The 23,197-nt window shown below is 41.6% G+C and overlaps 1 pseudogene; it reads left to right on the plus strand.

Moving 5' to 3' along the window:
• Positions 1-11,849: 11,849 nt before the first annotated feature.
• On the plus strand, positions 11,850-23,003 carry LOC131424120 (protein arginine N-methyltransferase 6-like; annotated as a pseudogene).
• The last annotated feature ends 194 nt before the right edge of the window (positions 23,004-23,197 follow it).

Raw genomic sequence — 23,197 nt, forward strand, 5'->3', positions numbered from 1 at the left:
AGTGGAATATCATTTTTTGCTGCCATTCCTCTTGTTGCCTAGTCTCTCTTCTCCATTCTCCACACACCTGTATACACCATGGCCTCACTCAGGGTCCAGAATAGTGGAGCTGACTAACCCTGGCTGAGGCTCTCCACCTGTGAGCCAAAAGAAATCTTCTGCCTTTTTTTCCTTGTACTGAAGATTGAACCCAGGGGTTCATCTACCATTGAGCTACTCCCCGGTCCATTTTTATTTTGTTTTTTTTAAATTTTGAGACAGTATTTCACTAAGGTTCCAAGCTGGGCTGGAACTTGTGATCCTCCTACCTCAACCTCCTGGGTTTATAGCACTTTAATGCCCATTTAATTTTTTTTCTTTGGTGGTGGGGTTCATCCACAGCCCTATTTTGTATTTTAGAGACAGAGTATCACTGAGTTTCTTAGTGCCTCACTTTTACTGAGGCTGGCTTTGAAGTAGCGATCCTCCTGTCTTAGCCTCCTGATCCGCTGGGATTACAGGTGTGTGCCACCCTGCCCAGCTCTCTATTTTAATTTCTTTATGTCAGGCATTTTGGTTACAATAACAAAAGCTAACCCAGTACTAAATTTCCCTTACAGTTTTGAAATCAATTAATGTGCACAATATTTAAAAAATCACAGCACAAATATTTATACTCAAACATCATTTTACAGTACTGGGTTTTGAAAAATACCACTCAAAAATAGTCAATGGTAGTTATGCTTATAAAAGCTCATGCCACAAGTTCTGAGCTACCAGCAGGTGGCGTGTGAAATCTACTACTTGGAAAAGTTTATCTTGAGATCACTGCACGTAAACAGTCTTGGGCTCCTCAAATCCATCCTCTTCTGGCTGCTGAACACTAATTTTCCTTAAAACTTTATTTTTTAATTCCTTTTTGGTATTGGGGACTGAACCCAAGGATGGTTAATCACTGAGCCACATCTCTAGCCCTCTGTATTTTTTTATTTTGAGACAAGGTGTTGCTAAATTGGTTAGGGCCTCATTGAATTGCTGCGGCTGGAGCTGAATTTTGAATCCTCCTGCCTCAGCTTCCTGAGCTGCTGGGATTACAGTCATGTGTCACCATGCCCAGTCCATTTATTCATCTTTCATTCATTTTTGTGGTCCATGCGAATGAACCCAGAGGCTCTCTACTACTGATCTGTATCCCCAGCCCTTTTATTTTTAAACAAATTTTTGGTACTAGGGATGAAACCCAGGGGTGTTCTACCACTGAGCCATATCCTTAGCCCTCAATTTTTTTTTTTTTTAATTTTCCGACAGGTTCTCACTAAGTTGCTGAAGGCCTGGCTAACTTGCTGAGCTATGAATGCAGCTCAGAGTTAGTGTGTTTACCTACCTGCAGGAAGCCCAAGTCCTATTCACTACTACAGGAAGGGGGGAAACCTTCACCTCAGTCTTTTCCAAGCTACCCTGAAGCCAGGGTTCTGTGTCCTCTGCATTTGCAGCTACATGCTAAGTTTCATTTCTAAGTGCCCAGAGGAAAGCTTTTCCTATGCACCCGACTGGGAATGCACACAGTAGCGGCACAGCTGCTTCTTGACAGGTACCTGGGCCATGAAACATCCAGTTGCACCAGGTTAAAAGGTACCTGTCTGTCCAGTAAGCACAAGAGAGGGCACAGGCCTAATGTCCCTCAGTATCCCCATCAGCTTAGCACAAAGCTGGACAAGCCTCCAACGTAGAGAGTAGGATATGGATTGGTCTCCAGAGGGGTGGCGCACATGCTCTAGGCTTAACTGGATCAGCCTGGCAGAGTGCAGCAGGTGGTTCTCCAGGACTGATGTGGGGAGGCACCATAGAAGCTGAACATGGTGAGCTGGGAGCATCGGTTCAGGGAAGGAGGGTGGCATGGAGCTGCGAGTTCATGACCTCACAGTCCCGCAATTCCAAGGTCTGCAGAGTAGCTACAACTTTCTGTAGAACTTGGAGGGGCACAGGACTTCAGCTGGAGTATTTTGGAGGAAGGGGGACTGGGAATTGAACCAGAGGTGCTCTAACACAGACCTACATCCCCAGTCCACTTCCTTTTTTTATTTTGAGACAGGCTCTTGCCAAGTTGCTGAGGATCTAATTCACTGGGGCTGGTTTGGAACTTTTGATCCTCCTGCCTCAGCCTCCTGAGCCACTAGGATTAGAGGTGTTTGCTACCACACCTGGATTTAAATTTTGATGCCATAAAGATCCATGTGCTTCAGCTGACTGATACCCAGGCACAGGGACATATGCTTCAACTCTGATTCCAAGTACAGGGAGTTAGTAATTGAGAGGGTCTGGTGGGAAGGGTTGCCTAAGGAGACACCAGGCAGTTAGTTCTGAGGAGCGATGTCAAGGTGGGAGAAAACAAATTGGCCCAAGCCCAAGGTCACCCTGACCCTCTGATGATGGTCAACACCCAGGATTCTGCCTGTTGCAGAATCTGTTCATTTACATCACCCATTTCAGGGTGAGCCTTACACCAGGTTGGTTCACCATCTGCAAGGCCTCCATACTTTTTCCTCACCCTCAACTCCGAATCACCACCTGAGGCTCAGAGCAGTCTTCTCCAGGGGGGCATTGGAGGTGGCTCCTCTGCTCCCTGCTGGAGAGCACAGAGCTTCCCTGTTGTTGCAAGGTGCAGGTGTGGGGGCTTCCCTCCTCCAGCGTCTTCCCCTCCACCCTGCTGCTCACCACCTTTGCTGGACAGGCCTCCCAGGGAAGGAAACTCATACCCATCTCACTAGCTCCTCTCCCCACCACCTGGCTTCCCGGCAGCGTTCCACTTCCCAGACCACAGACCCCTGTTTAGCCCTCTACTTCCGGACTGAACAGGGGACCAGATTCTGAGGTCACTCGGTCACTCTCCAGCATCTCCTTCTCTGACATCGCCAGTGGCCTGGGTACAGCAACTGCAATTTATTTGTTTATTTATGGTGCTGGGGATGGAACCCAGGGGTGCACTACCACTGAGTCACATTCCCAGCCCTTTTTATTTTTTGAGGCAGGGTCTCCCTAAATTGTTGCAGCTGGCCTTGAACTTACGATCCTCTTGCCTCAGCCTCCTGAGTTGCTGGGATTTTAGTTCTGTGCCATTGTGTCCAGCAGCTCAGGCAACTGATCCTACCTCAAAATAAAATTATTAAAAGGACTGAGGTTGTATTTCAGTGCTAGAGAGCTTCAGGGTTCTATCTCAAGTACTGAAAAAAAAAAAACTTTTAGAGAGAAAGTATAAAAGATGGGTTACAATATCAGAGGATTTGGATCTTAGAGATGGAAAGGAAACCTCTTAATTATCTCAGTTCTGGGTTTAGGGAGACCTGGGATGTCTTTTCTTCTTCAGGTAAGAGGGAAATTTCCTGCATAATCAGAGCATAACCTAAGCAATAGACTTTTTCTTTCTTTCTCTTTTTTTTTTGTGGGGGGTACCAGGATTTCACTCAGGGGTACTCGACCACAGAGCCACATTCCCAGCCTTATTTTGTATTTTATTTAGAGACAGGGTCTCACTGAGTTGCTTAGCGCCTCACTTTTTGCTGAGACTGGCTTTGAACCTGCAATCCCTCTGCCTCAGCCTCCTGAGCTGCTGGGATTACAGGCATTTGCCACCACTCCAGGCAGTAATAGACTTCTTCTGCAGAGAACTCAAGTTTATCCAAGGAGGTCTTATGGCTCTCATTTGCCACCTGCCGTTAAAGGTGAAGAAAAACTATTTTAGAATCCTGTGCCATAGGAGACCATAAAACAAATCATTTGCGAATTGAGTGAGAGGCATTTCTAGGACATTGTATGGTTGAGAGGTCTTGGCATGATGCCGGAGAGGGGTGATGTAGGGTTTCAGGGCACACTTGTAGATTCCCAGACTGGGTTTATTGCTGATTTTTCAGAAGGCAACAGTGTTGGCTCTGCTTATCACCTGGGTACCAGAGACAGCAGAGTGAACATGTCTACTGTGAACCATTTGGAGTCTGCAGGCCCATTAGATGACAGGTACTTGGGTTTGGAATTGCAGGAAATCTTGCTTTTATAATTTTATCTATTGCGCCTAACTCTTGGGTACATGTCCAACCTCACTTTAGGTTTCTTGACTGATTGGTTGTTAAATTTTATAAGGATTTGTAAGTCATATTCTATGAAGTTCTGTACAATAGTAGGGCACCCTTGGGTTCAATCCCCAACACACACACACACACACAGACACACACACAGACTCAGACTATTTTCCCCTGAACCTCAGTCCTTGTGGATACAGCTGTGGTCCACTATGAACTGAGTAATTCAGGTGGAAATCTCCTATTATCCCCAGATAAACTCCTTTGGAGAGCAGGTTAGTGTTCTCATTTCTGTGGGCAATCACAGGTGCATAACCCCAGTGAACAGCAACTGCATCAGAAGGAATGGCACCCAGAGAGAAGTAAAGAATGGAGGGTATACTCAGAATGGCCCTGCATTATTGTGATGCCATGAGGTCCTCGTTTCCAGTGTCACTGATCAGCACTGATCAGCCACTGGGTCAGTTTCCTGACCTTTAAGCTGAAAACCTTGGAGGACAGCAGAGGCTCTGCCACAAGTTCCCCAAGTCACTCGTTTGCAACCATCCATGCAGGTGTAATGCCCTGTGTACCTCTCAGCACAAATATACTTCCAGAAATTCAGATTCCTGCTTCTGACTCCTAAGGCACATGTCCCCATTGGTCCCAAGTCTCCCATCTCCCGACGGGAACCAAGCCCCTGTGACCCAGGCCTCCTGCATCAGCTTTTCTGTTCCAATTTGTGTTAAGCAGTGCCCTGGCATCCTGTTTCTAGTTCCCCTTGGAGAGACACTCGTGTCTTACCTTTATTTTCAAGTGCACAGGAGAACTTTTCTGATATATGCGTCCCACTAGGCAGACAGCCAACAGCAACATGGACTGGAGTGCAGTTTATAGATAAACCAGTTGCCACATCTATGGCAGGGTTTAGTATAGAAAAGGACATCCGTTGGCTCTCTCACATCCCTTGTATCCCCATCAGCTCATCTATGAGTTGGAAAAGTCTCCCTGGGTGGATGGCACCCTGGGCATCATAGCTCTCCAGAGGGGCAGGGTACCTCTCTAGATTCAACTGGGTCATCCTGGAAGTGTGAAGCAGCAGGTTTCTCAGGACCAACATGGAGATGTCATTCCCATTGAAGCTCAAGACCCTGAGCTGGGAGCAGCACCTGAGGACAGGTAGGATGGCCTGGAGCTGGGAGTGTGTGATCCCACAGTTCTGCAAGTTTAGGGTCTCAAGGGTGGCTTCTGCATTCTCTAGCAGAATTATAAGGTGCTCAGGACTGAAATTTGTCGATTTGCTGTCCCACAGCATCAGGTGTGTTAGCTGATCAAGGTTTGGAGGCCCAGACAGATCATTCCAGTCTGGATCTGAGAGCTGGCAGTTGGTTATTGAGAGGGTTTCCAGAGGGGTCTTCAGGAGTGTAAGCAAAGATCAAGCAGTTAGTTCTGAGGAGTGATGTCAAGGTGGGAGAAGACAAATTGGCCCAAGCCCAAGGTCACTCTGACCTTCAGATGATGGTCTCCACCCAGGACTCTGCCTGCTGCCTGCTGCAGAATCTGCTCTTTCATGTCACCCTGTTTCATGCTGAGCCTTTCACTCCCACTTGAGTGACCAGGTGGGTCCATCATCTCTAAGGCACCTCTCCTCACTACCAAGCAGAAAGCCACAGCTGTAGCCAGAGGGGGTCAGGGTGAGACATGCACAAATAACAAACCCAGGCAAGATGGAGCAACACAAACTGGGGTTGCCTTCCTGCAGGGCTCACACCCTGTACCCTCCACCCCTGCTCCTCACCCTCAAGTCCAGAATCACCACCCAGAGCTCAGAGCAGCCTTCCCCAGGGGGGCATTGGAGGCAGCTCCTCTGATCCCTGCGGGAGAGCACAGAGCTTTCCTGTTGAAAGGTGAAGGTGTGTGGGCTTCCCTCCTCCAGCGCCCTGCCCTCTACCCTGCTTCTCACCACCTTCGCTGGACAGGCATCCCAGGGAAGGAACCTCACATCCACTCACTAGATTTAAATAAAAGAGGAGTGTGCATCTTCTAGGAAGTGTTCTTGAAAGGAGGGAGCATACTTTTCTTCCTACCATCTTCTTGCTGACTGAAACTGAGAAATGGTGGCTGGTGCAAAAGCAGCTATCATCAACCATCTGGTCAAAACAACACATTAATGATGATGGCATAACAGTGCATGAGTTCCTGAGAGTCAAGGATCTCCCATGGCAGAGCTCCAGGCTGTTTACCCCCTGTCTTTAAGGAAACAATGAGTTCCTATCATATTTAAGCCACTGCAGTTTTAAGTTTTATTTTCAGTTGAATCTAACTTAACTTACAAGGTATTCTCTAATTCTTTGGTATGGCTATTTTCTCTTCTGCTCACCTCCACTCCTTTGAATTGATAACTTCTGCTATTTCCTTCTCATAGCCCAGAGTACTTTCAGAACTCACAAATCTTTAGCAGGGAGTAGTTTTAGCACTTATTTTACATCTCTATTATTTCACCTGAGAGATAAAAACTTAGGATTGGTCCATAAACTCAGATTATTTTAAGAAATATTTTTTGACAACCACTAATGTCACGTCCCAGACTGGATACAAAACATACAAAGATAATTAGCAAAACCACCCCTGCCTTTGAAGAACTTGCATTATGGGTGCATTACTGGTAACTTTTCCAACTTACACTCCACCCTCCTGTTTGAAGAAGTTGAAAAGCTAAAAATGACATTTCTCAGAATCCCTTCCCACTTGAGTTCTAGGTACAAATAAGGTCTGCCAAAGAGATATACTTAGAAAAAAATGTACAAGTAAATGAAGGTTACCTTCCTGCATTTTCAGGTCACTTGTGAGGTGTGATGACATTTATGTGACATTCACACTCCCCTTGTGGTCTTCATGTTGTGAGAGTCAGTGCTGACAGCAGCAATAGCAGTGTCTAATCCTAGTACATTCTAGTCAGAATAAGCCAGGCTTATTAATAACAAATGATTGGGGTGGGGGTTGTGGCTCAGTGGTAGAGCACTCCTCTAGCACTTGCAAGGCCCTGGGTTCAATTCTCAGCACAACATAAAAATAAATAAATAAATAAATAAACAAACAAACATACTGTGTTTATTACAATTAAAAATTCAAAATAAATAAAAACAAAACAAAACAAACAAACAAAAAAAATGATTCCCCAAATCTCAGTGGCCTAATGCAGTAAAAGTTTCTTTCTCACACCAAAATGTTTACTGCAGATGTGGACTGTTGCTCTCCATGTTCTTAGTATCTAGGATGCTTCAACTTTGTACCTACTATGTTACCCCAAGGTCTCTTCCATGACTTTTGTGGCAGGGAAGAGACAGTCTAGAGAATGCTCACAAGCTTGTGATGGTGTCATTCTGGAAGTGACATATTACTTTCACTCAGATATAACTGGCTAGAATTAGTCACATTGTCCTATCTACATTTGGACCTAGAAATGTAAGCTTCCATATTTGGAAGTAAAGAAGTCACACAAAAGGAAGCAAGAATGTGAAGAGAGAGCCTACAGAATGGGGGGAAAATCTTTATTACCTGCACCTCAGATAGAGCAGTAGTCTCTAGGATATGTAAAGAACTCAAAAAAATTAACACAAACTGGGTGTGGTGCTGCATGACTATAATCCCCAAAAACCAAATAAATAACCCAATCAATAAATGGGCAAAGAAACTGAATGTATACACCACAGAAGAAATACAATTTGTTAATAAATATATGAAAAAATGTTCAACATCTCTTTCAATTAGAGAAATGCAAATTAAAACTATACTGAGATTTCATCTCACTCCAGTCAGAATGCCAATTATCAAGAATACAAATAACAGTAAATGTGGTGAAAATGTGGGGGAAAAGGTACACTCATACATTGCTGATGGGACTGCAAATTGGTGCAAGTACTAAGGAAAGCAATAAGGGATTCCTCAGAAAACTTGGAATGAAACCACCATTTGACCCAGTTATCCCACTCCTCTGCACATTCCCAAGAGACTTAAAATCAGTGTACTATAGTGACAACAGCCACATCAATCTTTATAACAGCTCAATTCACAATAACTAAACTATGGAACCAAACTATGTGCCTTTCAAAAGATGAATGGATAAAGAAAATGTGGTATACATAATAATGGACTATTACTCAGCCATAAAGAAGAATGAAATAATGGCATTTGCCAGTAAATGCATGGAACTGTAGACAATCATGCTAAGTGAAACAAGTCAGTCCCCCAAAATCAAAGGCCAAATGTTCTGAAATGCAGATGCTAACACACAATAAGGAGGGAGGTGAAGGGAAAAAAAAAGAGAAGGTCATTGGATTAGACAAAGGGGAATGAAGGGAAGAGAGGGACAGTGAGAATAGGAAAGACAGTAGAATGAATCAGATATCACTTTCCTATGTTCATATATGAATATACAACTAGTGTAACACCACATCATATACAACCACAAGAATGGGAAGTTATACTCCATGCATGTACGATATGTCACAATACACTCTACTGTCATGTATAACTAAAAAGAACAAATAAAATTTTTTAAAAAAGGAAGTGAAATAGGACCAGACTATTAATGTTCATCTTAACTGATGTAACTTTGGACTCACTGGTCTGGGGATTTCTACTCCTCCATCCCTTCCAAGGACCTCAGAAGCACTAAAATGCCAGATGAAATTCCTTTGTGTTTTGAAATATCTAGAGTGATTGTGGATTCCTACAGTAAATGCTGGATGAATCAGGTGTGTGTTGGTAGCTTTATATCATTTTACTACTACTTGTCCTTACTATCTCTGCCTCCTAAGGCTGTCCTGTATGAACTGCATATTCCAGGCTCCTTTACCTTCTGGCTTTGGTTGGGGGAGATCATGGGAGACTTCAGCAGGAGATGAGAAAACAGGAGTTGAGACAGATCAGATATTTATCTCTGCCTCCTTTCAACTCCCCACAAAACTGTGAGTTCTTGATCCTGCCCCCAACTCTGTAGAGTCCTTTCATTAAACTTCCCCCATCTAAACGTTTTGAGTATGATGTCTGTTTTGACCCTGACCCATAGTAGGTGTTTAATAAGCAAAGTTTTTCGACTATAAGTCTAAAAAAGAGTAACAGACCATCTCCCATATTCCAGTTTTACTACAGCTGGAGGTCTTTCTAAGATGCCCTCCTTCTGCCTTAAAACATCAGTGGCTCCCATCTCTACCCATCACCACAGCCCCACTGTAAACTGCAGCCAGACAGAAGTAATTTCAGTTCCCTCTGAAATGTGTTCTCTTCCTCTGAGCCTCTGCACATGCAGAGTAGGCTGGAATCTGCTCCCCACCCCGACTCTCATCAAAAAGTCACTTACCCTCAGAAGCTTCCCTGAGATGGTAGAATACTCTCCCTCTGCAGTCTTTATGTACCATTATACAGAGAGAGTATTCACTGTTACTTTGTACTAGGACTGTCTACTTACCTGTGTCCTCCAAGACTGTAAGATATAGAACAAGGAATGAGTCCTAGGATAGGAAATGGGTCTTTCCCTCTCTCTGTGTGTCTCTGTCTCTCTTTCTGTCTCTCATTGATCTGTTGCTTTTCTGTTTTCTTCCATTCATTTGTAAGCCCCTTTGTGTCTTATTCATTTGTATCTAGATGCCAGCATAATAGCCTGGCACACAGTAGGTCTTAGTAACTACAAATGTTGAATGACTAAAACTCTCTTTTGGCTTCCAGATCATCTCTCTTTCTTGATTTTCCTCTTTCTCTGACTCTTTGTTCTTGAAAGCCTTCAAAATCGACTCCTCCTCTGTCTACCCATTAATTATTCTTCAGAGCAACTCATTCTTATCTGCCTTTTGGACTTCAGCCATCAGTAAATACCACAATCCCCCCAAAATATTTTCAATCTTAACCTTTCACATGAGCTAAGGCTGGCCCTCTGTCCCTGCAAGCAGTTCAGATAAAGTCTCATTATTTCTCCATTCCCAACCTGTCCTCCTCCTGCTTCCAGTACTCAGTCCACCCAGTTGTCCAAGTGACAAACTTCAAAGTCCCCCAACTCTTCCCACTTTCCCCCTCTGTCCTGCTGGGCAACAAGTTTTACCCATTCTCACATTTTACACTCTGTTTCTGGGTCTTTATTTTTCCTATTTCTTTTACCAAGAACACTTTCCCCACACTTTATCTCAAATCTTTTGCATTATTTGAAATTCAGAAAACTGGTCAATTTCAATTCATTGCTTCTTCCTCCAACTTCTACCTAAATAAATTCTATGTTTGTCTGCTTGTGGGATTTGTTGGTTTGTTTGTTTTTGCAGTTCAGGGGTTTGAACCCAGGACCATGCACACATGGTAGTTAAGCACTCTACCACTGAGCTATAGATCCCCCACATTTGTTAAAATTTTGAGGCAGGGTTTTGGTTTCCTAGGATGGGCTGCCACTTGTGATCCTCCTGCCTCAGCCTCAGAGCCGCTGGGCTTGATGAGTAGCTGAGCCTAGTAGACTCCTAGGCAACTGGCTTGATGCCATGTCTTTTAATGTTGGATCTAAACAGGTCTGCATCAGTAGAGGGTAAAATTCTTATTTTTGTTTGTTCTTTTTTTTTTTTTAAATCATTGGGACTAGCCTGTGATTGACATTTCATGCAATTAAAATATTTTATATGAATGAATGAATAAATGAATTAACTGGGAAAGAGAATCTTTTCAATTACACCCTTTCAAAGGTTACTGCAAGAGAGTCCTTGAGATTAAAGGATAAAAATCTCAGTTGAAAAACCTGAACTTTATGTAACCAAGTGAACATAAACTTTAACAAGATATTGCATGTGCTTATACACAACAGGTAATTGCTATGCAAGTAGCAAGATTTTTTTTAAGCTTACCCTGCAGAATTTGATTTTAAGCATTTTCAGTTCCAAGTATGGGCAAATTTTCAAAGGGAAGGTGTGATTTTAACTCCTTCTATGCTCTTTTTTACCCTGGGTGACAGGCATCAGATAAAAGAAAAAAAAAAAAATGCCTGTATCAGTACAGGGCTGGGCACTTGGTAGGCCCTCAACACATTTTAATCCCTTTCCTTTTTCCTCTTCTTTATTTCATATTTGAAGGTTCGAGAATATTGAGTATTTAAAAGAAGTTTTAGTTTTTGGATTTCAATTTGACTAAAACAACGTCATATTCTGACAGTCCCTATTAACTCTGAAACCAAGGGAAAGAAATCGCTGGAAGGGGAGTGGGAGAAAAGAGGCGGTGCAAAAACTGAAACCAAAGACGCCCAGGAAGCTGTAGAAGGAAGCTTTTTTGGCTGATTTTGTCTTTTTTTAAGCCCAGAGAGGCGTGACACGCTAACTGCCATAGCGGCTTAGTTTCCCCGGAGAGCCGCCTGCCCGCCATGAATCTCCCCGCCCTCCCCGTGCCTCTCGCTTCCGCCCGGCAGTGCGCTGCAGATCGCGGCCGCTGGGGGCGCCCCGGCCCCAGTCGCTGAGGCTGAGACAGCCACCATACTCCGAGCTTTTCCTCTCACAGCTCTCAGAAGGGTGGCGACAGCGGCGAGGTGCGCACCTAAGGGCGCCCTTCCCTGGGCCAGCTGCAGCACAACCGCTGTGAAGGTAGGCTGAGGTTGGTGCCGCAGCCGCGCTCCGGCCTGGGCTTCCACGAGAGAAGGCGGCTGCATTCCCGCACGGCCCGCCCGCGGCGCCCCAGGCCTCGCCCCTGCGCGCAGCTCCCGGCCCCAGCCCTGGATCTGGGCGGATCCCGGGCTTAGAGGAGCTAAGGGGGCGGCGCCCACCTGTGCAGCCCGCTCGCTGGCGCCTGGCTCTCACAATGTTAAAGAAGTTTAAGTTTAAGGTGGACTTAGAGATCGAGGAGCTCTCTTCTGTACCCTACGTCAATGGAATCCTCTTCTGCAAGATGGGGCTGCTAGAAGACAGCAGCTTCACCCCGGAGTCCTCCAGGTAAGGCGCCCTCCGGGCCTCCTGCTCCTCCTGAGCTGCCACGACCCCTGCGCAGCCTTGGCTGGTTCATGGACAGCATCCCTTCCCTTGTCCCCTTTGTTCCAGCCTGGCAGCCAGCCTCCTGAACTCGCTGTCCTCCAGAGACCCGTCTGAAACCAGTCAGGAATGTATGGATCAGCACAAAGTGCTTCGCAAATGGGTTTATTTAGGCTGGCCTTGGCTTCTGCGTTCCTGGCTCCAAATGGTTCATGGTGACAGCTCTTTCCTCCCAATTCTCTAGGAATGGGAGAGATGGCCAAAGGGAAAGAGGATGCTTCTTGTTTTCCTTAAGAAGCCACAAGTGCTTCTTACAAAGTGTAATTGGAACTGTTGTTAAAAAAAAAATGACCCCTGCTGCTCGAGTTCTGAGAATCTGCTCTGAACAGACTGTGCTTGGTGTCACCCTTCTTTCTGGTGGGCTAGGAGGGATTTTTGCACGCCCAGATTGAGGCTGAGGTAGGCCAGGTCAGCCTTAATTTAAGGCAAGTGTTCCTAGCAGATGAGGCAACAGTCCATGAGACTATAGATTGCACCTCCAGCTCCAAGGTAATGCTCATCAAATTACCTGTCTTGAAGTGACCACTGTGAGTCTCAATGGCGGGACTTAGAACCAGGAGGGAAGCCCAAACTCTGTGCTCATTTTGAAATGAGCCTCTCCCTGTGTGCCCTGTGCACTATCTGGGAGAGACATTAGTAGGTCCCAGAATGCAGCCAGGTGTGGCAATGTTCCTTGAGTAATTTCAGCTTTATTCACAGATTGATAGATTTGCCCTAGGGTGTTTTGTTTTCTTTTCAAGAAAATAGAAAACAAACAAACAAACAAAAGTTTATAACTGAATTTTTGAGTTCTTGAGGTCAAGGAGAAGGGTTAATAATCTTTGTTTAACCCACATTTAGTGGTCACAAACTTTATTTTTACACTAAAACTATTGTACTTTCTTTTTTATCTGTCATCCCATTAAAATTGTAAAGGAAATAATGTCAATGGATTGTGGAATTGGAGCCAGAAAATTGTCCATTGTGGGAATATTGAACTCTATGGGAGCCCAATAATGTCTGGTTGGATAAACCAAAGGATGTGTAAAGCACTATTGATTCTCAAAATTAATAAATAGTCCACTGAGGATAATTTTAAAAATTAAATTTTGGTAACAAATCTGAGGATATTCAGCTAATTAATTATAGTATATAATTTTTAGCACACCTGTAAAAGAATACTGAAATACTATAATATTTCAAATAATATATCTGTGTGTGTGTGTGTGTGTGTGTGTGTGTGTAATACCAGCTCCCAAGGTAGGGAAAAGCCTATATCAATTCTGAATGTACTGTATGTGAAAGTGACAGTCTTGTTTTGCTGCTAGGTTCTACCCCTGCCTGAAGCAGTTAGGTGAATACTCCTGGCCCAATGATGACACCTGGTGGTCAGGACACTTATTGGCTACCTTCTTAAGTCAGTTATTTAGTCATTGCAGGCAAACATGTCCACTATGCTTTTTGAATATGAATATATATATATATATATATATATATATATATATATATATATATATATATATATATTTTTTTTTTTTTTTTTTTTTTTTGGTACTGGAGCTTGAACTCAGGAGTACTGGACCACTGAGCCACATCCCCAGCCCTATTTTGTATTTTATATTTATAGACAGGGTCTGGATGAATTGCTTAGGGCCTCACCATTGCTGAGGCTGGCTTTGAACTCATGATCCTCCTGAAATATACTATCCTATTTAATTCTCACAGCAAGCCTAGGGATCCACATTTTGTGAATAAATGATTCAAAGTCCCCACAGACGATATGTGTAATGCTGAGATTCTGATACAGGTGTGTTAGAGTCTGTAAACAAGTGAGGATGGCGCCTGGCATTTTGTCAGAGGGAGTGGTTTGTGAAGTAATGCCAGTGAGCCATTAAGTGTGGAGATTCCTTATTGGTTGACTGCTGTATCTATTTTATGTTAATTAAGATAAGCTGTGTGGAATGTATATATACACCACTCCTGTCCTACAATAAATGGCTCCCACTCCTGCTGTATCAAAGTACACAATTTGCTCGTCACCCCCCGGTTATTTTGCTGCAGCCGGACTGCAGCACAGGTGTAATGTCAAACAGGGTGATGCCAGATAAAGGGGAAAGTGTTTTCTGTGCTGAAGAGTTTCTAAATAGGCAGCTTCCTAATGGTTTTAAGGTGCAGTGGGTATCATTTGATTTGTCCTCTGCAAGACTTGGAAATGAAAAACTATCCTGTGATAAGCTTCACCCTTTCTCTTCCAACTAAATTCTGGCTTTAATCAAGGTAAACACAGGTAAGCATATTGCTTGATTTTTTTTGTTCCTTTTTTTACCTTTTAGGCTGAGCAGATAATGAGAAAAGTCTGATTCTTGATTTATTCCCCCCTTCTTCCTCAATTCTTTAAAAAAAAATTAAATTTTTTTTTTCAGAATATTATGTAGTTGGAATCGAACAGTTTGGAGCCCTTTCAGACTGGTGTCTTTTGCTTAGTAATGTGCATCTAAGCTTCCTCCATGTCTTTTCATGGCTTCCTAACTTTTTTTAGTGCTTAATAATATTCTGTTATCTAGAATTCAATTCATTTGTTTTCATCAGAACATCTTGATTGCTTCCAAGTTTGGGCAGTTATGAATAAAGAAGCTATAAACATGCATAGTTAGGGTTTTATATGGATATGTTTTCAGTTCACTGGATTAAATACCAGAGAACATGACTGCTGGACCACATGGTGAAAATGTTGTCCACGCTTTATAAAGGTGAATGTTTCACTGGAGGCCAATAATTAATATTCTGCTTTGTAAACATGTAACTTAAGTTCAAAAAAGTTAAATGACTTACTCAAGTATTACACTAGTAATAAGTGATAGAGCAGGTCTAAACTTTGGGTTTTCTCCCTACTGGTCCAAGACTTTTTATGTCTTATGTGGCTTCCTCATTACATGACAGAGAAAAAGTTTAGATTTCTTACCCAGAGGTCTAAGTCTAAAATTATCACACAGCTCAAGAAAGACTGCAATAATGTCATACCTAGAACTGGGTGGAGAAAAGGTACAAGCTGGAAAAGTATAATATTTTAAGACCTTCAAGAGTGATGAGGATATTAAAGTTTCAAATAAACCCAAGAGTTTTATTTATATTTAAAATTTATTAAGTCGATAGTGAAATAGCAACTTATAAGAGGGATGAAAAAATTTACAAATCCCATATCCCATAGGGTTTAATATCCAGAGTTGGGTTGGGTTTGTGGCTCAGAGGTAGGGCACTTGCCTAGCATGTGTGAGGCACTGGGTTCAATTTTCAGCACCACATAGAAAAATAAATAAAATAAAGTTATTATGTCCAATTATAACTAAAAGTGTTTTTTAAAAAAATACCCAAAGTAATGGGCTGGGGTTGTAGCTCAGCGGTAGAGTGCTTGCCTAGCATGTGTGAGGCCCTGCATCACATAAAACTAAATAAGTAAAATTAAGGTATGTGTCAAACTACAACTAAAAAATAAATATATTTTTTTAAAAATCCAAAGTAAATAAAGAACTCCTTCAACTCAACAACAATAAAATTTTATTAAAAAACAGGCAAAGGATTTCTCCAAAGAAGTTGCACAAATGACCAATAAGCACAAGATGTACACCATCACTTATCATTAGGGAAATGAAAATCAAAACTACAATTAGGACCCACCTCACACCCATTAGGATTGGCTACTATTCAAAAATAATAATAATAACAAGTGTTGACAAGGGAATGGAAAAATAGGAACCTTCTTGTGTTGTTGGTCGGGTAATGTAATATAGTGCAGCCACTATGGAAAACAGTATGGTAGTTGCTGAAGAAACTTAATAAGCAATTCCACTTTGGGGTATAATTAACCAAAAGAATTGATAACAAAAACCAAACAGGTATTTGGACACCCATGCTCGTAGCATTATTTGCAGTAGCCAAAGGTGTAAGCATTTTAAGTATCCATCAAAGGTTGAATGGATAAACAAAATTTGGCATACACACATACAGTAGAATAGTATTCATCCTTAAAAAGGATACCATCTCACTCCAGTAAGATTGGCAGCCATTATGAAGTCAAGCAACAATAAGTGCTGGCGAGGATGTGGGGAAAAGGGTACACTTGTACATTGCTGGTGGAACTGCAAACTGGTGCGGCCAATATGGAAAGCAGTATGGAGATACCTAGGAAAGCTGGGAATGGAACCACCATTTGACCCAGCTATCGCCCTTCTCGGTCTATTCCCTGAGGACCTTAAAAGAGCATACTATAGGGATACTGCCACATCAATGATCATAGCAGCACAATTCACAATAGCTAGACTTTGGAATCAACCTAGATGCCCTTCAATAGATGAATGGATTAAAAAACTGTGGCATTTATACACAATGGAGTATTACGCAGCACTAAAAAATGACAAAATCATGGATTTTGCAGGGAAATGGATGGCATTAGAGCAGATTATGCTAAGTGAAGCTAGCCAATCCTTAAAAAACAAATGCCAAATGTCTTCTTTGATATAAAGAGAGCAACTAAGATCAGAACAGGGAAGAAGTGCATGAGGAAAAGATTAACATTAAACAGAGATGAGTGGGGGGAGAGAAAGGGAGAGAGAAGGGAAACTATGGAAATGGAAGGAGACCCTCATTGTTACACAAAATTACATATAAGAGTTTGTGAGGGGAAAGGGGGAAAAAAACAAGGGAGAGAATTAAACAACAGCAGATGGGGTAGAGAGGGAAGATGAGAGGGAAGGGGAGTGGGGATAGTAGGGGATAGGAAAGGTAGCAGAATACAACAGTCATTAATATGGTATTATGTAAAAATGTGGATGTGTAACCGATGTGATTCTGCAACTTGTATTTGGGGTAAAAAATGGGAGTTCATAACCCACTTGAATCAAATGTATGGAAGATGATATGTCATGAGCTTTGTAATGTTTTGAACAACCAATAAAAAAAAAAGGAAGGGAATTCTGATACATCATTAATGACATTTAAGGATAGGATGCTATGTGAACTAAGGACAAATACTGTATAATTCTACTTAACATTAGTTAATCTGACCCAGAGTAGTAAGATTCATAGAGAAAGAAAATTAGATTGGTGATTGCCAGGGAATGAGTAGTGGAATATGGAGTTGCTAAATGGAAATGGAGTTTTGGTTTTGTAAGATAAAGAGTTCTAAAGATTGGGCACACAACCGTGTGACTGTAATTAAGCCACTGATCTGAACTGTACACTTAAAAATGGTTGTGATGGTGAGCGTTATGTGTATTGTACCATTAATTTAAAAAATGAGTAAATATTTTGACCAAGCCCCATATTTTTATAAGGCTAATCTAATTACTTATGTGTTATTATATTCAAGTAAAGTACACGAGTGTTAAAAAGAATTTTCTTTAATACTCAATTCTTGATGAGTCCAGTCAGTCACTCTACTAACTAATATGATTTAGTAGACATATATATATATATATATATATCTTAGGATTATACAGTGATTAATTTTTATTTGACACTTTTGGAAAGTTCCTCCATCATAGTATAACTGTTTAAGTCTGAGGCATTGCCAAGTTGTTTTTCAAGAGGCTGCACTAGGAAATGCTTTCTTGACAGAAAGCATCAGTGCAAGCAAGTGTGCTTCAGGTTAGCTGGATTCTAGGGGCTCACGGTTCTACAAAATTTAGATTTCAATCCAAGGTCATGGTAAAACATGTGAAGTTCAATGCCAGGACTGTGATGGTACAAGAGGGGAACATGGAAGTGCCTACAGGACCCTCAGCAGAATCCTCACCATGGATGCGCACTGAGGACATGAAGCTATACTGGTGCTGTGATGTGCCTGGCCTCCTGTGAAGGCAGGGAAACTGTGAAACTGCTGGTGGATCTGCCAAGTGAAAATGGGTCCAAAAATCAATTTCTTTTTTATCACTCCCCAGTACGGGGACTGGAACCCTGGAACATTCTACCACTGAACTGCATCCCCAGCCCTTTTTACAAACTTTATTTTGAGACAGGTCTTGCTAAGCTTCCCAGGTTGCCCTCAAATTTGCAATCCTCATGCCTCAGCTTCCTGAGTAGTTGGGATTATAGGAAGGTCAAGGTCAATTTCTGTTTTTTTGTTTGTTTGTTTATTTGTTTGTTGTTGTTGTTGTTTTTTAGTACTCGGGATTGAACTCAGGTGCACTCAACCACCAAGTCTATTCCCCAGTCTTTTTTTTTTTTGTATTTTATTTAGAGACAGGGTCTCACTGAGTTGCTTAGCCCCTTGCTTTTGCTGAAGCTGGATTTGAATTTGCAATCCTCCAGCCTCAGCCTCCCAGGCTGGTGGGATTACAGGCATGCGCCACAGCACCCGGTGGAAGGTCAATTTTTGATGTGAAATAATCAGGCAGATCTGTGGCAGGGCTGCTTAAGCCTGTGGATAGAGATCCATATGTTTAGTTTTTGTCTCCACCTCTTTTTTTTCTCTATTTTCTGTTACCTGTCCTTACAATACACTCAATCATGTATGTGAAGCAAGGCCTGCAAATATAGACACCACCCATTAGTCAGTGGTGGACCTCTCTTACTAAGTGAAAAAGAAACAGTCCAAAAGTACTCTAGGAGTAGAGTGGAGGTTGCCAGGGACTGGTAGTTATCTTTATTAAGGATGAAAAGTTGCAATTTGCCAAGATGGAAATGTTCTGAAGATGGTTGGTGGTGATGGTTGTACAAATGTGAATGTACTCATTGCCATGAAACTGTAGAGTTCTAGTTAAATATTAAATTTTGTGAGTATTTTACATATATATATATATATATATATATATATATATATATATATACACACACACACACATATACATACATACATATACACTAAATAAGTCTGATTCAGAAAGTCAAGATTGAATGTTTTCTCTCATAGAAGGAAGCTTGACCAAAAAAAGGGGAAAAAGTTGGGGAGGAATCCTGTGAAAATAGAAGGGAGATCAGTGGAGCAAAGGATGGGGAGGAAGGAGGAATGGGAAAGGAGGGGAACAATGGAATGAAATTGACCAAATTATGCTATGTACATGTGAATGCACCACAGTGAATTTGACCTTTATGTTTATATACAAAGAACTAAATTTTAAAATTATAAATAAATAGAAGGAAGAGCATTAGAGTAGAAGGGAAATAAGAGGAGGGAGAAGGAGAGGAAAAGGGGAAGTACTGGGGACTGAAGTGGAGCAAATTTTATTCCATGATATATAATTATGTCAAAATGAGCCCCACTATTATGTGTAACTATAATATACTAATAAAACATTCATAAGTAAAAACATATGCTGTGTTGATGAAGATTTACTACTGATATACCATTCTTTAAAATGCCTTTTTTAAATTGATTTTTTATATGATAGCAGAATACATTACAATTCGTATTACACTTACAGAGCACAGTTTTCATATCTCTTGTTGTATATAAAATATATTTACACCAATTTGTGTTTTCATACATGTACTTTGGATAATGATATGCAAACATAAGTCAAATGTTATTCAAGTCAAAATGTCTGACTTTCTGTCATCTCATTTTCCCTTTTCTGGTTGAATCCTATAACTCCTATTTCAAAACTTAGCTCACATACCACTTTTTCTAAGTAGTCTTTTCTAATTTCTCAGCCAGAATTAACAGTTCCATTTTTTTCTTTGAACTTACACTTAACCAGTAAGTGGAAAGAGCATATGCCTCAATAAGTCCCAAAGGTATATATGCTAGAGAAATGAAAATAAAATGTTCACATAGAAACTTGCACATGAATTTTATATGGCATTATTCATAAGAGCCAAAAATATGTAAATGACCCCAGGATCTATCAACTGAATAAAATGTGGTGTATCCATAAAAGGGAATATTATTTGGCAATAAAAAGAAATGAAGTACTGATACATGAAGCACTGTAGGTGAAATCTGAAAACATCATGTTAAGAAGCCAATCACAAAAGACCACATATTGTATGATTCCATTTATATGAAATATCTGGAGAGTCAAAGGTGGCTGCAAAGGAGGGGAGAGAACTGAAGAAGAAGATGGCGGGGAGCAGGAGGTGGCCTTGCCATTATCCCGACCCCAGAGGATTAAGAGCAAGCAAACAGGACCACCTGTACTAGGAGTGCTACAGGGACATATCAGGGAGGAGAGCATTTCCAACTGCGTCCTCACCAATGCCTACCGCCTTGGCATCCTGCGGAACTGGGCAGCTCTGCGAGGCAAGACCTTTTTGGAGGTGGGCGCAGGCACCGGCATTTTGAGCATATTCTGTGCCCAGGCTGGTAGCGCCATTTGGCAAGAGGCCCGGGAGGTAGGGCGGCTCAACAGGCTGGAGGACCAAGTGCATGTCCTGCAGGGTCCGGTGGAGACGGTGGAGTTGCCAGAGCAGGTGGATGCCATCGTGAGCGAGTGAATGGACTATGGACTTCTGCATGAGTCCACGCTGAGCTCTGTGCTGCACATGCAGACCCAGTGGCTGAGGGAGGGCGGTATTTTCCTACTGGCTTCCACTAAGCTCTTTGTAGCCCCCATCAGCGACCAGATGCTGGAGTGGCGCCTAGGCTTTTGGAGCCAGGTGAAGCAGCACTAAGGCATGGGCATGAGTTGCCTTGAGAGTTTCGCCACAAGCTGCCTCATGAGCCATTAGGAGATCTTGGTGCAGGGTCTGTCCAGCTAGGATGTGTTGGCCTGGCTGCAGCACTTTGCTCAGCTCCAGCTGGCCTGCGCGGTCCTGGAGCTGGAGCTGGAGCTGGAGGCAAGGTGGGTGGGCACTTCCGCTACAGCTGTTATGGCTGGGCGCCCATGCATGGTTTGGCCTTTTGGTTCCAGGTGACCTTCCCTGGAGGAGTTTCGGAGAAACCCCTGGTGCTGTCCATCTCGCCTTTCACTGGGCCACACTCTGGAAGCAGGCACTCCTCTACCTAAGGAGACAGTACAAGTGGAGCAAGGCAGGGTCATTTCAGCAGAGATCATGCTGCTGCCCTCCCAGGACAACCCTCTTCACCTGCGCTTTCTGCTACGCTACAAAATGGGGGACCAGGAGGAAAAGACCAAAGACTTTGCCATGGGGGACTGAGCATTGCTTTTTCTCCCAGCCACCTCCCAAGGCAGCCTGGCCTGTTTAGGAGAGGCATAGGGAGGTCGGAGGAGAAAAGGAGATCCCATGTGCAAGTAGGGGACTCTCTCTTTTCTCTCATGGTTCTTGGGGAGGGAGAGTGACTTCAGTCTTCATTAGAGGAGATTCTTCTGGCAATTTATAAAGCGATCTCCTCAACCAGGGATACAGCATGCTTATTGATAGGCTTTTAAGCCTTAAAAGCATGTGGTAACAAGCACTTTTATTTTCATTTCTTTTCTTTCATGGAGGAAAAAAAAGATGGATAAAATGTCAGTTTATGGTGGGTCCATGCACAAACTAAACACCTCACACCTTATCTAAGTCTGCAGCTGGGAAAAGGGTATAAGAGTTCAGTTACACTCCAGAAGTTTCCACTATGACTTAACCTCTCCAGAGCCTTAATTTCTGTGTCTGAATTCACTCCATTGCTAGATGCCTGTAGGGTATGGTACTTGTTCCTCATTGTTTTCTAAATAAAACTCATTATTGGTAATTAAGGGGTGGAGATGAGGAAGTAGTTTATATAGCCCAGTTCCTACTACTTTTATTGGGTGCTAAAGTTTATGAACACATGGAAATGGACTTTATATAATTATATAGCATACCTAAGAATTTCAAAATACCACATATAGGAGAAAAAAGTCTGAAAAACTGCGAAATAGCATGGATTTTAAAAATTCTTATTACTATTAAAACTGAACCAAGAAAATGTCTTATTGTGTTCCATAATATTGGAGTAATTATGAAACAGGCTGGTAGAGAAGGTTTCTGGACCTAAAACCAGGCCTTATTAATTACCATGGGTACATTATTTAAGCTCACTAAAATAAGAAAAATACGTTCCCAGCTAGAAAAGTGTAGTCAATTTAAACATGTGGAGGGATTAAATTACTTGGCCTATTTACATCTAGTGAAAGTTCCTTTCTTTTCTTTTTTAACATTTTTTAATTTATTATTATTATTTTTTTAAGATCACCCAAATGTGAAAGTTGTGAATTTGGGAAAATGGCTTGTAATGAAGTGTGAGTCATGTTGTCCAATTCATTCCACTGATGTTTCCCTCTTTATCTCTATGGCAAATAAAACATTTGCATTCCTATTATTTTTACAGATAAAGTAAGATTTGTGTGCTGTTTATGAGTTATAATGCTTTTTGCCTTTTTAATGTCAATTTTTAATTGTTACAAACCCTTTCAGAACATAGCTTCAGGGCAATTCAAAGGACTAAAGGTATGGTTTTTGCATATTAGTAGCTTTAATATGCTAATAGAAAAAGTGTGGAAATTGTGTTCTTAAGTACTCTAGCATTTTATTTATTGTAACTTGCATTTTCTTCTCTTTTATTCATTGCATTTTAAAGTATTTAAGTCTAAAAAATAAAAATAAAAGAAATATCTGGATAAAGCAAAATCTTAGAAACAAATGGTAGATAAATTGTTGTCACTTGAGTCTAAGGGGTGGGAGGGAGGTAGGTACAGAAAGACTACTAATGAGTGCAAGCTTTCTTTTGGAGGTAACAAAAATGTTCTAAAATTGATTATGGTGATTTCACATACCGAATATACTAAAAACCATTAAAAACATCTTTTAAATAGATAAATTGAATATTATGTGAATTATATCAAAAAAGTTGTTTTAAAAAACAAGTGTTTTCTGACTAATTCCCATCAGACACAATCTAATTCCTTGGACAAGTGCATTCTTTTATTTAACAAATACCTGTTGAATATCTACTAGATACTGTTTCAGGAATTAAACTACTTGTTATTTTTTGCTTTTTTTAATACTATGAAATTATTTTTCTTGGTGTTTATTCTTCTATCTACAATGTATAAAGATTTTATTATTCTGATTTATCTTGATTTCCATAATCTATATAGTGGCTATTATTTTTATTAAGTTTAGTTTTTTAGGATCAGATTATGTATCTAAATTCTATTAGAAATTTTTAACTTGTATGGCAGTTTATACTTAAGAGCAAATGTTACCATGTGTCATGTTAGTCGG

Source organism: Marmota monax, unplaced genomic scaffold (genome assembly GCF_021218885.2).
Source record: "Marmota monax isolate L192 unplaced genomic scaffold, Marmota_monax_Labrador192_F-V1.1 WCK01_AAM20220418_F8-fsc00335, whole genome shotgun sequence".
NCBI classification, from domain to species: domain Eukaryota; kingdom Metazoa; phylum Chordata; class Mammalia; order Rodentia; family Sciuridae; genus Marmota; species Marmota monax.